The sequence below is a fragment of the Canis lupus genome, assembly GCF_048164855.1.
Source record: "Canis lupus baileyi chromosome Y unlocalized genomic scaffold, mCanLup2.hap1 SUPER_Y_unloc_10, whole genome shotgun sequence".
NCBI classification, from domain to species: Eukaryota; Metazoa; Chordata; class Mammalia; order Carnivora; family Canidae; genus Canis; species Canis lupus.
This window is the reverse complement of record NW_027326468.1, coordinates 63136-79122: the sequence shown is the minus strand read 5'-3', so window position 1 is coordinate 79122 and position 15987 is coordinate 63136. Positions and strand designations below refer to the sequence as shown.

Below are 15987 nucleotides of genomic sequence, written 5' to 3'. Positions count from 1 at the left end.
AAATAAATAAATAAATAAATAAATAAATTTGCCATCTAAAGAGATCTGGGATAACTGTCCACAGCTGGTTACTACTTGGTTTTCACTGGAGACTAAGGTTTCTAAGAGTTAAACTTCTGCTAATTAAGACTGATGGGCATCAGAGAAGCAGCTCTGTATGTGTAAGAACAATCAAAGGAAAGGGAAGACACTCTTGTTGAAGGTAAAAGAAAGTAGTTTTGTCCTGAATGAGACTGGTTGTTTGGAGAGAAGTGGTTTGGGACAAAATCTGGATGTAAAAAGGTTTTTGTGAAGGGCAATCTTTGGGAAGGAATTTTATGTATGGTCAGGGCAGCACTAAGATCAAAATGAATGGATTTAAAAAGTACAGTGGTATAAGGTTGAAAGTCTGCTTTCTCTGTGTTAAAAATACAAAATTTTCTTGAGTTGTGGGTTTGCTCTTGATATGAAAATGTAAACAAAGTTGTTTTCTTTTCCCTTTGTCCTCCCAGAAAAAACAGTTTCTGTTTTGCCTTTATCGGGTCCTTGGTGATCTCTAATCTGGCTTAGGCTATGCTTTAAAACTTTCTAAGGCTTTTTTTTTCCAATAAAATTTTTATTTATTTACTTGAGAGAGAGACAGAGAGTGAGCATGAGTGGGGCAGAGGCAGAGGGGGAAGGACAGGGAGAGGCAAGCTCCCCGCTGAGCAGGGAGCGGATTGGAGCTCCATCCAGGACCTGAGCCAAAGGCAGATGCTTAACCAACTTAGCCACCCCGAAACGTTCTAAGGTTTTTAACAAGCTTCCCCAAGATTTAAATCACAGATGAAGTCTCCTTGACTAATCAGGCTTGTTTATTTGGCATGTTACGTTCTTGTATAAAGTCATCACTTGGTATACTGATTATTGAAGTGTTATGTGTCACAGAAATAACTGTATTTCCTTGTCAGTTGCATCATAATGAACAGACCATCAACAATGGCCATTTCTGAGTTTTTGTCATTTATAATTGTTTCTATTCTCTTGCAAAATGACTTTTATCTTCAAGGGGATTCATAAAAGGACTTTGGGACAAATATAGGTATTTGATATCTTTAAGACCAAACCTGAAATGGGTAAGAATTTTCCAGAACTAATTAATAAGCTGCATTCAAACTGAACAAGAATTAGTAATATGGGACTAAATGAACTAGGAAGAAGATTACAGTTTTGTAGCTCTTGCTTGAAACATTGCTGGCTCTCTGTTTACACTTCCAGATTAAGGAAAACTTCTCTTAAGCTATCTGTGATGTACAGAAACCTGATAATTCATTTGTGAACAAATGGAAGCATTTAACTTTTCTCTCTACCTGAACCCCCTGAGATCCGAAAGGTCTCAATAATTTTTCTTTCTTCCATGGCAATCATAGTCATTTGCATAAGCTCTCCAGGAATCTGTTCTCTTTGTAACAGGACACCACTGGAAACATTGGTTATTCTACAAGACTTTGCCTGGAATGTCATATTTCAGAGAGACAGACATAAACTCATATATGACTACACAGTTTATGACTTTATGAAACCTGGAGCCATAAAGCCCCCTTGGAACTGTTGGCCTGATACCTTGTGTGCAGAGTTCCCAGCAGCCTCACCAGGTGAGTAAAGAATGTCACTTTCTGGCAGGTGCAGCAGGAACCTCAGGATACTTTGGGAGCCTTGTGAACACAAAGCCGCCCAAGTCTACAGGTATTGCAGGCATGTCTGACAGCAAGCACTTATCTTGGCTTCTGGCCTACAGGGGCTACTAAAAGTTCAATCTAGATTCCTTGTAAAAGTTCCAGCAAAACAGACTCTAAAAGATCGATATGGGCAGTTGTTGAACTTATGTAAATGATTAGGTCAGCTTTGTTAAAATTCTATTTGTTTTGCAAACAAATTAGTCTCGAGTTGGCTATCTCTGAAAATAAGGATGATTTTAGACAGAAAAATTAAGTTTCAATAACACATCTTTGCAGATGTTAAATCCTAGTTAAGATTGTCTTTAAAAGTTTGTTGTTTGCCTACACTAGACAACTTGAGGCAAACTTCAGAGAAATTGCCACGATAGCTCACGTATACACAGTCCTCTTGTTTGTTACTCTGTGGGGATAATAACACCGCCCCATGGGCATATGATTATTTGAAGAGCTGAAAATGTGATTGACTCCCCAACAATCGTATGATTCAACTAGCACCTTGACTAAATCTGTGTGGTTACGATGACAAAAATCACTCCTCAAAAGCCACTGCATACCCCACTCCCTAGGGTTAACTATGGACTTCTGGAGATAATGGATGACCTCTCCTTCTTTATGATTGGATTGGATGATGCACTTGGGGATGCCCTTATTTCTTGAGACAAGTTTTCTCCCACTTGCCAGTGATTCCTTGTAACTAAGATATTGTTAAGGATAGACCTCAAACAAAGAAGATTCCATGATGGTTTTATCCCTCAGCCACTTCTGTTGATACAAAAGTGCTGAGTGGAGGCTTTAGCCAAGCATACAACATCCCTCCTGGTGGAAGGATCCTCAAAGCTCACTATGAGACAGTCCATGACTCTAATGACTTCACCTCAGGTCCAGAATGTCTTAGATACCAGAGGCCACCAATGGATGATGAGAGGCCGACTTATTAAATACTAGGCTGTGCTCATAGATATGCCTGAGATACTGTCAAACTTTAAACCCAGCTACCTTTATGTCTGGACCTGACCTTCGTACTTCTATAGAGCATAACTGTTCACAGGTTATTGATCTTGTTTATTCTAGTCGACCAGATTTAAAAGATTCCCCTATCGAAAATGCAGATGACAACCAGTTTACCAATGGCAGCAGTTTCATGGAAAAGGGAATAAGAAAAGATGGGTAAGCTATAGTTGGTCTAACTCAGACTATTGAGGCCAGAGCAAATAGGAGCCAGGAAAGCAGAGTTAGTTAGTAGTGCTCACTTGTGCTTTGCAATTTTTAAGACAAAGCCTTAAAAAATATTTGTACTGACTCCAAATATGCCTTCCTCATCCATGGAGCAATTTAGAAGAAAGGGGATCATTATCAAGCCAGAATTCCCTAATCAAATATTAAGCCTGAAAATACAACTGTTCTCGACCCTGTACACTTACCTGAGGAGGTAGCTGTAAACCACCTCAAAGGACAGCAGAAAGGATATGACCCTAGAATGTAAAAAAAACAATTCAGTAGACCACATGGCCCAAGCAGGCAGCACAAATAGGCAAATATTCTGTCTTTTACCAATCTTACCTCCAATAAGGTCCATGAGGGCAGTCTATTCAGACCAAAAAATTCACATAGCCCAGGAACAAGCATATTCAGAAATGCTTTATAATGAGGGGAAATTTTTTATACCCAAATAATAACCAGGGAAAGATAATACAGGGAGTACTCCATTCATTTGGATAAAAAGGCCACTGGAGTGACAAAAACTTTGCTAAGAGAAATTGCCCCTGGATTTGGACTCCTTTGATCCCTATACAAATTCAAAAGATGGCCCTACAAGACTGACTAGCCCTTGATATCTTAAGTGCAATTCAAGGAGGCCTAGAATTAGATGACTGACTCCTAATGGGACGCAGTGGTTCTGTGACTCTAACTTGAGTCACAAGTTCCTTCCCCCGTTGGTGGATAGGCCACTGAAACCTGGATTTTGCCTGGATGCATGGATGCACTGTTAAAACCACTGCCAACTGAGCCAACCTTCCAAATTTAAAATGATGGTAGACACGGCTGTGTCTCATTTGTATGACCACCTAACATCCATTTTTCATCCTTCTTTTGGACTAGAGTGATGTAGGAGAGACGTTAGGGTTGAAATCCAGTGGCCAAGAAGGAATTCTTGAGATGTCTTTGGTGCAAAAAGGTGGTTTTATTGAAGCTGTCCCACAGGACAGGCCCTGTGGGAGAGCTACAATAGGATATTAAGGGGTGGTTATTATATAGTTGGGAGTTGGGAGAAGTTAGGAATACCATAAATCTCTGAGGAATTTTGGAAACAGGTTTCCAGGACCTTGAGGGGGCTAGCTATTGTTGGGGAAAGGTCACTTATTACTGTCTAATAAGCCCGTAGTTTTGAGACCCTTCAGATGTATATCGGTGGGTCCTATGCTTAGGGGAATGATTGCCAATATGTGTCTTGGGGAGAGGAGATACCGGAAATTTCTAAAGGAATTTATAATGTTAAAATACACCTACAGGATCCTGAGCGTTGGGCTAAGATTGCCTTTTGTCCTTCACAAAGTATTAACATTCAGGCAGCTGGTTCCTACAAGAGTGTCACTCTGCCTGTTTCAAAGACTTGTCAATGGACTGTGAATGGTAAGGCCATTTAATTTTTCTTTTGCCTCTGTCCCCCACATCATTTCCCCTCTGAATTATTTTGACCGTTAAATCTTCAAGTTGACTGGGAGTGGAATATCATCTTCTATAACTTCTTCCTGCTGAATAGGGGTCTAGAGATGTCACCACCTATGGTCTGTTTAGAGATGATAGGTAGATGATAGATGATAGATAGATATAGATAGATAGATAGATAGATAGATAGATAGATAGATAGATAGATAGATAGCTGTGTGTGTGTGTGTCTGTGTGTGTGTAAACCTCAGTGTGCACATAGCAGCTGCTTTTCTGTGGTAGAAACTAGCTGAAAGCAGAGAATGGAGCAGATTGCAGAAAACCTGGCTGTTGCTTTTCGCTGTCTGCCACAATAGGTTCAAGCCTCTGCGATGGCTTTTCTGGGACATAAGGGAGTAAGAGACTGAGTCAAGTACAGACACCCGATAACCAGGCTGCAGTTTTTTGCTGAGTGCTACAATAAACTCTAGCCTGCACCCCCACTGTGCACCCCCACTGTGCTACTGCTTTTCAGGGATGGGATGGTGCTGGCCATGCCCCAAGCCTCTTATCTGGGATAGAGGAATGGGTCTGCACCTTACCAGGCCCTATAAAACTTGGAGTTTGGAATCCCAGCCACTGGCCAGAGATAAAATACAGATCTGTGGCTCTGGATGTGCTGACAGGCTAGGCACAGGCAGGTTAAAGGTAGTGAACTGACAAAAGCTAGGGACACGGGAGATTGTTTGCTTTCCCAAGAGGGCTTCCTGAACAGCAGTGGCTGGAAATTCCATCCCCAGGGACAAGAGGGCAGGGTGATGCCATCGACTACGTACTTCACCACCACTCCCTCGTCCTGCCCACCAGCGCAGTTTGGCTTCGGAGGCAAACACAGCACCTCCAAGGAAGGCTGGAAACCACTATGCTAAACCCCACACCTTGACCTGGCATCTTTAGAAGGACAAGTCACCTCCTGAACAAGTCCAGCAGACCTCTCTCACAGAAAACCAACGTAGGCTTGCATCTAGCAAATCTATGGAGCAAAGAAAGGTCCAAAACATCAGACGAGGGGCGGGGCAAGATGGCGGAGGAGTAGGGTCCCCAAGTCACCTGTCCCCACCAACTTACCTAGATAACTTTCAAATCATCCTGAAAACCTACGAATTCTCTCTGAGATTTACTTATTTATTTTAATTATTTTTATTTATTTTTCATTGGAGTTCAATTTGCCAACATATACCATAACACCCAGTGCCCATCCCATCAGGTGCCCCTTCAGTGCCCGTCACCCAGTCACCCCAACCCCCCACCCACTACCCTTCCACTACGCCTTGTTCATTTCCCAGAGTTAGGTGTCGCTCATGTTTTGTCACCATCACTGATATTTTCACTCATTTTCTCTCCTTTCCCCTTTCAGTATTTTTTATATTCCCCAAATGAATGAGACCATATAATGTTTCTCCTTTCCAGATTGACTTATTTCACTCAGCACAATACGCTCCAAGTCCCTCCACGTCGAAGCAAATAGTGGGAATTTCTCGTTTCTAATGGCTGAGTAATATTCCAGTGTATACACAGACCACATCTTCTTTATCCATTCATCTTTCAGTGGACACCGAGGCTCCTTCCACAGTTTGGCTATTGTGGGTATTGCTGCTATAAACATCGGGGTGCAGGTTTTTCACTTCATCTGTATCTTTGGGGTAAATCTCCAGCAGTGCAATTGCTGGGTCATAGGATAGTTCTATTTTTAACTCTTTGAGGAACCTCCACAGTTTCCAGAGTGGCTACACCAGGTCACACTGCCACCAACAGTGCAAGAGGGTTCCCCCTTCTGCACATCGTCGGCAACATTTGTTGTTTCCTGCCTTGTTAATTTTCCCCATTCTCACTGGTGTGAGGTGGTATCTTATTGTGGGTTGGATTGGTATTTCACTGAAGCCCAGTGGTGTGGAGCATTTTCTCATGTGCTTGCTGGCCATGTCTAGGTCTTCCTCTGTGAGATTTCCGTTCATGTCTTTTGCCCATTTCAAGACTGGATCGTTTGTTTCTTTGATATTGAGTTTAATAAGTTCTTTACAGATCTTGGATACTAGCCCTTTATCTCATATGTCATCTGCAAATATCTTCTCCATTCTGTAGGTTGTCTTTTAATTTTGTGGACTGTTTCTTTGCCTGTGCAAAACCTTCTTATCTTGAAGAAGTCCCAATAGTTCATTTTTGCATTTGTTTCTCTTGCCTTCATGGATGTATCTTGCAAGAAGTTACTGTGGCCGAGTTCAAAAAGGGTGTTGCTTGTGTTCTCCTCTACGATTTTGATGGACTCTTGTCTCACATTTGGATCTTTCATCCATTTTGAGTTTGTCTTTGTGTATGGTGTAAGAGAAGGGTCCAGTTTCTATCTTCCGTGTGTGGCTGTCCAGTTTTCCTAGCACCATTTATTGAAGGGACTGTCTTTTTTCCAGTAGATAGTCTTTCCTCCTTTGTTGAATATTAGTTGATCATAAAGTTGAGGGTCCACTTCTGGATTCTCTGTTCTGTTCCATTGATCTATGTGTCTGTTTTTGTGCCAGTACCACACTGTCCTGATGACCACAGCTTTGTAGTACGACCTGAAATCTGGCATTGTGATGACCCCAGCTATCGATATCTTTTTTAATATTCCCCTGGCTATTCGGAGTCTTTTCAGATTCCACACAAATCTGAAGATGGTTTCTTCCAACTCTCTGAAGAAAGTCCATGGTATTTTGATAGGGATTGCATTGAACACGTAAATTGCCCTGCGTAGCATTGACATTTTCACAATATTAATTCTTCCACTCCATGTGCATGGAATATTTTTCCATCTTCTTTGTGTCTTCCTCAATTTATTTCAGAAGCGTTCTGTAGTTATTAGGGTATAGATCCTTTCCCTCTTTGGTTCGGTTTCTTCCTAGGTATCTTATGCTTTTGGGTGCAGTTTTCAATGGGATTGACTCCTTAATTTCTCTTTCTTCAGTCTCATTGTTAGTGTATAGAAAGGTCACTGACTTCTGGGCATTGATTTTGTATCCTGCCACACTGCTGAATTGCTGTATGAGTTCTAGCAATCTTGGGGTGGAGGCTTTCGGGTTTTCTAGGTAGAGTATCATGTCATCTGCAAAGAGGGAGAGTTTGACTTCTTCTTTGCCAATTATTTCTTTCTGTTGTCTGATTGCTCAGGCTAGGACTTCTAGGACTGTGCTGAATAGCAGTGGTGAGAGTGGACATCCCTGTCTTCTTCCTGATCTTAGGGAAAAGGCTCTCAGTGTTTCCCCATTGAGAATGATATTTGCTGTGGGCTTTTCATAGATGGCTTTTAAGATGCTGCGGAATGTTTCCTCTATCCCTACACTCTGAAGAGTTTTGATCAGGAATGGATGCTGTATTTTGTCAAATGCTTTCTCTGCATCTATTGAGAGGATTACATGGTTTTGTTTTTACTCTTGTTGATACGATTTATCGCATTGATTGCTTTACGAGTGTTGAACCAACCTTGCATCCCAGGGATAAATCCCCTGTGGTCATGGTGAGTCATCTTCTTAATGTAATGTTGGATCCTATTAGCTAGTGTCTTGTTGACAATTTTTGCATCCATGTTCATCTGGGATATTCATCTATAATTCTCCTTTTTGGTGGGGTCTTTGTCTGGTTTTGGAATGAAGGTGATGCTGGCCTCATAGAATGAGTTGGAAGTATTCCATCTCTTTCTATCTTTCCGAACAGCTTTAGTAGAATACTTATGGTTTCTTCTTTACACGTTTGATAGAATTCCCCTGGGAGGCCATCTGGCCCTGGACTTTTGTGTCTTGGGAGGTTTTTGATGACTGCCTCAATTTCCTCCCTGGTTATTGGCCTGTTCAGGTTTTCTATTTCTTCCTGTTTCAGTTTTGGTAGTTTGTGGCTTTCCAGAAATGTGTCCATTTCTTCCAGGTTTCCTCATTTATTGGCATATAGCTGTTCATAATATGGTTTAAAAACCGTTTGTATTTCCTTGGTGTTGGTAGTGATCTCTCCTTTCTCATTCATAATTTTATTAATTTGAGTCTTCTCTCTCTTGTTTAATAAGGCTAGCTAATGGTTTATCTATCTTATTCTTTATTTCAAAGAACCGAATCCTGGCTTTGTTGATCTGTCCCACAGTTCTTCTGGTCTCTATTTCATGGAGTTCTGCTTGAATCTTTATTAAGTCTCTTCTTCTGCTGGGTGTAGAATCTATTTGCTGTTTTTTTTCTCCATCTCCTTTAGGTGCAAGGTTAGCTTTTGTATTTGAGTTCTTTCCAGTTTTTGAATGGATGCTTGTATTGCGATGTATTACCCCTCAGGACTGCGTTTGCTGTATCTCAAAGAATTTGAACGGTTGTATCTTCATTCTCATTACGTTCCATGAATCTTTTTAATTCTCAGGACTGCGTTTGCTGTATCCCAAAGAATTTGAACGGTTGTATTTTCATTCTCATTAGGTTCCATGAATCTTTTTAATTCTTCTTTAATTTCCTGGTTGACCCTTTCATCTTTTAGCAGGAGGGTCCTTCACCTCCACATCCTTGGAATCCTTCCAAAATTCTTCTTGTGATTTATTTCTAATTTCAAAGCATTATGGTCTGAAAATATGCAGGGGACGATCCCAATCTTTTGGTATCGGTTCAGACCTGATTTGTGACCCAGTATGTGGTCTATTCTTGAGAAAGTTCCATGTGCACTTGAGAAGAATGAGTATTCAGCTGCGTTTGGATATAAAGTTCTGTAAATATCCCTGAAATCCATCGGTCCAGTGTATCATTTAAGGCTCTTGTCTCGGGCAGCCCTGGTGGCGCAGCGGTTTAGCGTCGCCTGCAGCCCAGGGCGTGATCCTGGAGGGCCGGAATCGAGTCCCACATCGGGCTCCCTGCATGGAGCCTGCTTCTCCCTCTGCCTGTCTCTCTCTCTCTGAATGAATGAATGAATGAATGAATGAATGAATGAATGAATAAATAAGGAAAGAAAACTTTAAAGTTCTTGTCTCTGTATATTGTTGTGCTTGGGAAATCTGTCGATTGTAGAATGCGCTAGATTGAAGTCACCAAGTGTAAGTGTATTATTATCTAAGTATGTCTTAACTTTGCTGATTAATTGATTGTTATACTTGGCAGCTCCCACATTCGGGGCATAAATATTGATGATGTTACATCCTCTTGTTGGATAGATCCTTTAAGTATGATATAGTGCCCCTCTTCATCTCTCACTACAGACTTCGGGATAAACTTTAGTTTATCTGGTATAAGGATGGCTACCACTGCTTTCTTTTGAGGACCATTTGAATGGTACATTGTTCCCCAACCTTTTATTTTCAGGCTGTAGGTGTCCTTCTGCCTAAAATGAGTCCCTTGTAGACAGCAAATAGATGGGTCTTGCTTTTTTATCCAGTCTGAAACCCTGCCCCTTTTGGTGGGGTCATTAAGCTCATTCACGTTCAGCGTTACTATTGAAAGATATGGATTTAGTGTCATCATGATACCTATTCAGTCCCTGGTTTTGTGGGTTGTTCCCTTGGACTTCTTCTTTCTATTACAGAATCCCCCTTAGGATTTCTTGCGGAGCTGGCTTGGTGGTCACATACTCTTTCAGTTTCTGCCTATCTTGGAAGCTCGTTATCTCTCCTTCTATTTTGAATGAGAGCCTTGCTGGATAAAGTATTCTTGGCTGCATGGTCTTCTCATTTAGGACCCTGAATATATCCTGCCAGCACTTTCTGGCCTGCCAGGTCTCTGTGGAGAGGTCTGCTGTTAATCTAATATTTCTCCCCATAAAATTTAGAGATTTTTTTGTCTCTTGCTGCTTTAAGTGTCTTCTCTTTGTCTTTGGAATTTGCAAGTTTCACTATTAAATGTCAAGGTGTTGAGCAGTTTTTATTGATTTTAGGGGGGTATCTCTCTATTTCCTGGATCTGAATGCTTGTGTCCCTTCCCAGGTAGGAAAGTTCTCAGCTATGATTTGTTCAAATACGTATTCTGGACCTCTGTCCCTTTCGGCACCCTCGGGAGCCCCAATTACATGTAGATTTTCCCTTCTGAGGCTGTCATTTATTTCCCTTAACCCATCCTCATGATCTTTTAATTGTCTCTTTTTCCCTCAGTTTCTCGCCTTGCCATCAACTTGTCTTCTATGTCACTCACTCATTCTTCTACCTCGTTAACCCTCATGGTTAGGACCTCCAGTTTGGATTGCATCTCACTTAATTGATTTTTAACTTCTGACTGATGAGATCTAAATTCTGCAGTCATGAAGTCTCTTGACTCCTTTATGCTTTTTTCTCGAGCCAACAGTATCTTTATAATTGTGCTTCTGAATTGGTTTTCTGACATTGAATTGTAATCCAGATTTTGTAACTCTGTGGGAGAGAGGACTGTTTCTGGTTCTTTCTTCTGAGGGGAGTTTTTCCTTCTCGTCATTTTGCTCAGTCCAGAGTGACCAAAAGCAAGTTGTACTGGAAAAAGGAGAAAAAGAGAGAACAGAAAAAAGAAAAATAACAACGGAAGAAGAAGAAGAAGAAAAAAGAAAAAAAAATGGGGTGGGGGGAACAGAAGACAAAGAACAAGGGGGAGTATCCTCTGATTCTATATACTGTAAATACCTCGACTTCCCCTGGACTTTCCGGTGCTGCTTGGTCAATAACTTGCTTTTCCCTCTTCCCTCTAGCTGGTCTTCTGGGGGAGGGGCCTGCTGTGCTGATTCTCAGGTGTGAGTACCTGGGGGAGCTTCTCAGCCCCCTGCCTGGTACACGGCTCATTGGGAGTTGTTTAACCTGTTCATCCTGTGAGGCCACCATGAGGCTCAGTGGAGGTTGTTTATCCTGTGAGGCCCCAGGAGGAACAGTGGCAGCGGCCAGCTCTCCAGCCCTGGAGTCCAGCCCGGTAGTTACTGCTACCGCAGCTCCCAGTCCGCAGGGTTCTGGATTCTCCGGGGGCGGGGCCGCTGATCTGCACTGCTCAGGGTAGTGGCGGCAGGAGTGTCCTTGCTGTCCTGTGCCCTCCCGGCCTCTGCCTGTCCCGCGGGGAGCGCCGGATCCTGGGCTGTGTCCTCCGGCAGCCTGGGCTCTGGGGCCTGCACTGTTGGAATCCCCCTCCCTGGCGATACAGCCCTCTCCACGCGGAGCCTCCGAATTCCTCTCAGGTGGAATTTATAGGTTTTCAGGATGATTTGAAGGTTATCTAGGTCTCACTCTGAGATTTAAAGAGAAAACAGCTGGAACGCTCCAGAGAGAAGAGTTTTTGCTTCTAACGAGGTAGGAAGGCGGAAAAAAATTAAAAAAAAGAATCAAGCGGGGGGGGGGGGGGGGGGGAGCCCCCCACGTGGAGCCTGGCTAAGTCCGGGTAGCAAAAGCCTCCCGGGACAGGGAAGCCCAGTCCCTGAGAAGCAGGAACTTTAAAAATCCGCACCAGGTTTGTCCCAGATGGAAAGGCGATTAGTAGGGAACTTGGGCAGAATTGCAGGAGGGTCAGTGGAGCCTCCAGTCTCCCAGAGTCCCTAACAGAGGAAGTGCACCCTGCGGGAGAGCGTTCTATAGACTGTGGGCTGAGCTCGGTAAAGGGTTGGATGGAGTACGGGCCGGCGGGCCTCGGGAGAAGCTCAGGCAGAGGCTCCCGACGGAGGGGACTGTGCCCTGCTGCTTTCGGGAGCCGCTCCCTGAGAATATGATTCCAGCAGCACAGGCCCCAGACAGCAGGGCACCGCGGAACTCAACCTAGGATCCGGTGCTCCCCCCTCCCTGGGACAGGTGGAGGCAACGAGGGCACAGGTCAGTGAGGATTCTCCTGCCCCCCGCCCCCGGGCGCCCCTAGCTGTGCAGATCAGCACCACCCGCCCCCGGAACATGAGGCCAGTGTGGACTGGGAAATTGTAGTAGTTACTGTGGGAGCTGACTCCAGAGCTGGAGAACTGGCTGCCGCCAGTATTGTTGTTCCTCCTTGTGTCACCCTGTGCCTGGGGCGGAGTGGGGTCGCCAGGGAACAGCGGCCTCAGAGAATAAACAGCTCCCACTGAGCCCTGCACCTGGCATGGGGCCGGGTAGCTACCTGGGTGCACACATCTGAGAATCAGCACAACAGGCCCCTCTCCCAAAAGACCAGCTGGAAGGACAGGGGAAGAGCAAGTTCTTGGCGGACCAACACTGGAAAGCTCCAGGGGAAGTTGAGGGATTTACAGTTTATAGAACCAGAGTATACCCCTCCTTTTTAATTTTTTTCCTCCCTTTTCCAGGAAAGCATTAGATCAGACTGTAAGTTTCCAATTTTTTCTCTTTTCCCACCTTAACTACAATATTTTACCACCTCTTCATTTTTAAGATTCTTCCTTTCTGACTTTCATATTTCTACAGTTACAGACCTTGATGTATTTTCCACTTCTAGATTACCTTCAACATACTCAGTTTAATTTTGGGAGATATGCAAGATATGTTTTCTTTGTTTTGTGTTTTTGTTTTCGCTGCCTCATTTTGCTCTACAATGGCAGAAGTTAATACCTTCTAAAACATGACCCAGTATGCACCCAGAACCAAGTATTATACCATGCTGTTTCATTCTGTGAGATTCCTCATTCCCATTCTGCCCCCCGCCCCCTTTATCTCATCTATGCTTTGGTGGTCAATGTTGGGGCCCTCTACAAGTATTTCTGGTTTATATAAATTTGGGACTGAGCATCTTCTAATAATACAGAACTTAATATATCAGAAACAAGAGAATCACCCTCCGGACCCCTACATTCTCCCTCCACTACAACTTCTTCACCACCACCATCTCCCAGTCCCGCCCTCCCCACCTTTTTTTCTTATTCTCTTTTTCTTTTTCTATTCTTCTTTTTCCCTCCTTTTTTCTCTTCTTTTTTAGGTTCATGGCCTTTTATTTTTTACTACTTTTTTTTTAAACTTGTTTTTCACTTTAGTTGTCCTTTCATTTTATTTTGTCTGATCTGTTTTCAATTTCTGGTCTCTGACCCTCGGCAGAATCATCTGGGTGAAATTTAGTCAGGTCATGGTTGATAGTCTTGACACCGCCCGCTCATACAGCCACTCTGCACTGAGAAAAATAACTAGAAAGAAGAACTCCCCCTGGTGAACATAGATGCAAAAATTCTTATCAAGATACTAGCCAATAGGATCCAACAGCCCATTTACCTGGATTATTCACCACGAACAGGTGGGCATTATTCCTGGGATGCAAGGTGGCTCAACATACACAAATCAACCAGTGTGATATGCCACATGCGTACAAGAAAGGACAAGTGCCATATGATCCTCTCAATAGATGCAGAAAAAGTGCTTTACAAAATAGAGCATCCTTTCTTGATAAAAACTGTCCACTGTGTAAGGCTAGAGGGAACATATCTCATTTGCATAAAAGCCATATTAAAAAAAACTCACAGCAAATATCATCCAAAACAGGGAAAAACTGAGATCTTTTACCCTAAGTTCAAGAACACGACAGGGATGTCCACTCTCACCACTGTTGTGCAACATAATGCTAGAAGTCTTAGCCTTGGCAATAAAAATTTTAAAAAAATAAAGAAATAAATAAAAACTTAAAAAACCCACAAAGAAATAAAAGGCATCCAAATCAACAGAGAAGAAATCAAACTCTCCCTTTTTGCAGATCACATGATTCTCCACGGAAAAATCCTAAAGGACTCCAGCAAAATATTGCTAGAATTCATACAGCAATTCGGCAAACTGGCAGGATACAGAATCAATGCACAGGAATCAGTGCATTTCTGTGCACTAACAATGAGACAGAAGAAAGAGAAATGAAGGAATTGATCCCATTTACAATTCTACCAAAAACCATAAGATACCTAGGAAGAAACCTAACCACTTTGGTAAAGGATCTGTACTCTGAAAACTGTAGAACACTTAAGAAAGGAATTGAGGAGGACACAAAGAAATGGAAATTCCCATGCTCATGGGTTGGAAGAACAAATATTGCTATAATATCTATACTACACAGAGCAATCTACACATTCAATGCAATCCGTATCAAAATACCATCAGCATTTTTTCATAGAGTTGGAATAAACCATCCCAAAATTTGCGTGGAAACAGAAAAGACCCAGAATAGCTGAAGGAATGTTGAAAAAGAATCCCAAAACTGGAGGCATCACAATTCCTGACTTCAAGCTGTATGACAAAGATGTCATCATCAAGACAGTGTCCTACTAGCACAAAGACACACAGATCCTTGGAACAGAATATAGAAGTCAGAAATGGACCCTCAACTCTGTGGTCAACTAAACTTTCACAAGGCAGGAAAGGATATACAATGGAAAAAAAGCCAGTCTCTTCAACCAGTGGTGTTGGGAAAGTTGGACAGACACATGCAAGAGAATAAAACTGTACCACTTTCTTACACCAAACACAAAAATAAGTTCAAAGTGGATGAAAGACCTAAATGTGAGACAGGAATCCATCAAAAAATGCAGAGAATGCAGGCAGCAGCCTCTGTGACCTCAGCCATAGCAAAGAAATGGATGCAATTGATTGCCTCTCCAGAGGCAAGAAGAACAAAGGCAAAAGTGAACAATTGGGACTTGATAAAGATTTAAAAAAGAACAAAAACCCAACAAACTTTGTACAGAAAAGGAAACAGTCAACAAAACTAAAACTTTTTTTAGTTTTAGATATTCGTAAATGTCGTATCAGATAAAGGGCTAGCATCCAAGATCTATAAAGAACTTATCAAAATCAACACCCAAAAAACCCAAATAATCCAGTCAAGAAATGAGCAGAAGACACGAACAGACATTTCCCCCAAGAAAACACACAAATGGCCAACAGGCGCATAAAAAAGAACATTCCGCATCACTGGGCACCAGGGAAATCCAAACCAAAACCACAATGTGATCCCACCTCACACCACTCACAAGGGCTCAAATTAAACTCAAAATTAAACTAAGGGGCACATGTATGTTTATAGCAGCAATCTCCACAATAGCCAAAATATGGGAAGAGCTAAGATGTCCTAATCAACAATCCAATGAATGGATAAAGGAGCTGTGGTATATATCCATTGTGTGTGTATACTCAGCCATCAAAAAGAAAGAAATTTTGCCACTTGCAATGGAATGGGTGGAACTAGAAGACATTCTGCTAAGCAGAATAAGTCAGTCAGAGAAGGGCAAATACCATACGATTTCACTCATATGTGGAATTTAAGAAACAAAACAGATGAACATGGGGGAGGGGAAAGAAAAATAAAACAAGATGAAAATTGAGAACCAGGCAAACCATAAGAGATGCTGAGCTTTAGGGAACAAACTGAGGGTAGCTGAGGGATTTGGGTGAGAGGATGGGCTAACTAGGTGATGGGCATTAAGGAGTGAAGTAGTGGCACTGGGTGTGGTGTGCAACTGATGAATCACTTAATGCTACTTCTGAAACTAATAACACGGTATGGGGGCGGGGCAAGATGGCAGAAGAGGAGGGGTCCTCAACTCACCTGGTCCCACCAACTTACTGAGATAACTCTGAAATCATCCCGAACACTGACAACTCCGACCTGAGATTTAAAAAGAGAACAATCAGAATGCTCCAGAGAGAAGGGAGCATTTGCTTCTAGCAAGGTAGGAAGGTGGAAAAAAATAAAAGAAAAATAAAAGA

At 42.5% G+C, this 15987-nt stretch overlaps 1 long non-coding RNA gene across 1 annotated transcript; it reads left to right on the top strand.

Annotated features, from left to right (window-relative positions):
* The first annotated feature begins 1085 nt into the window (after positions 1-1085).
* LOC140629707 (uncharacterized) lies at positions 1086-14377 on the top strand. The gene is made up of 3 exons (XR_012027513.1): positions 1086-1613; positions 4208-4328; positions 13988-14377. It is a non-coding gene; the product is annotated as an uncharacterized lncRNA (long non-coding RNA).
* The last annotated feature ends 1610 nt before the right edge of the window (positions 14378-15987 follow it).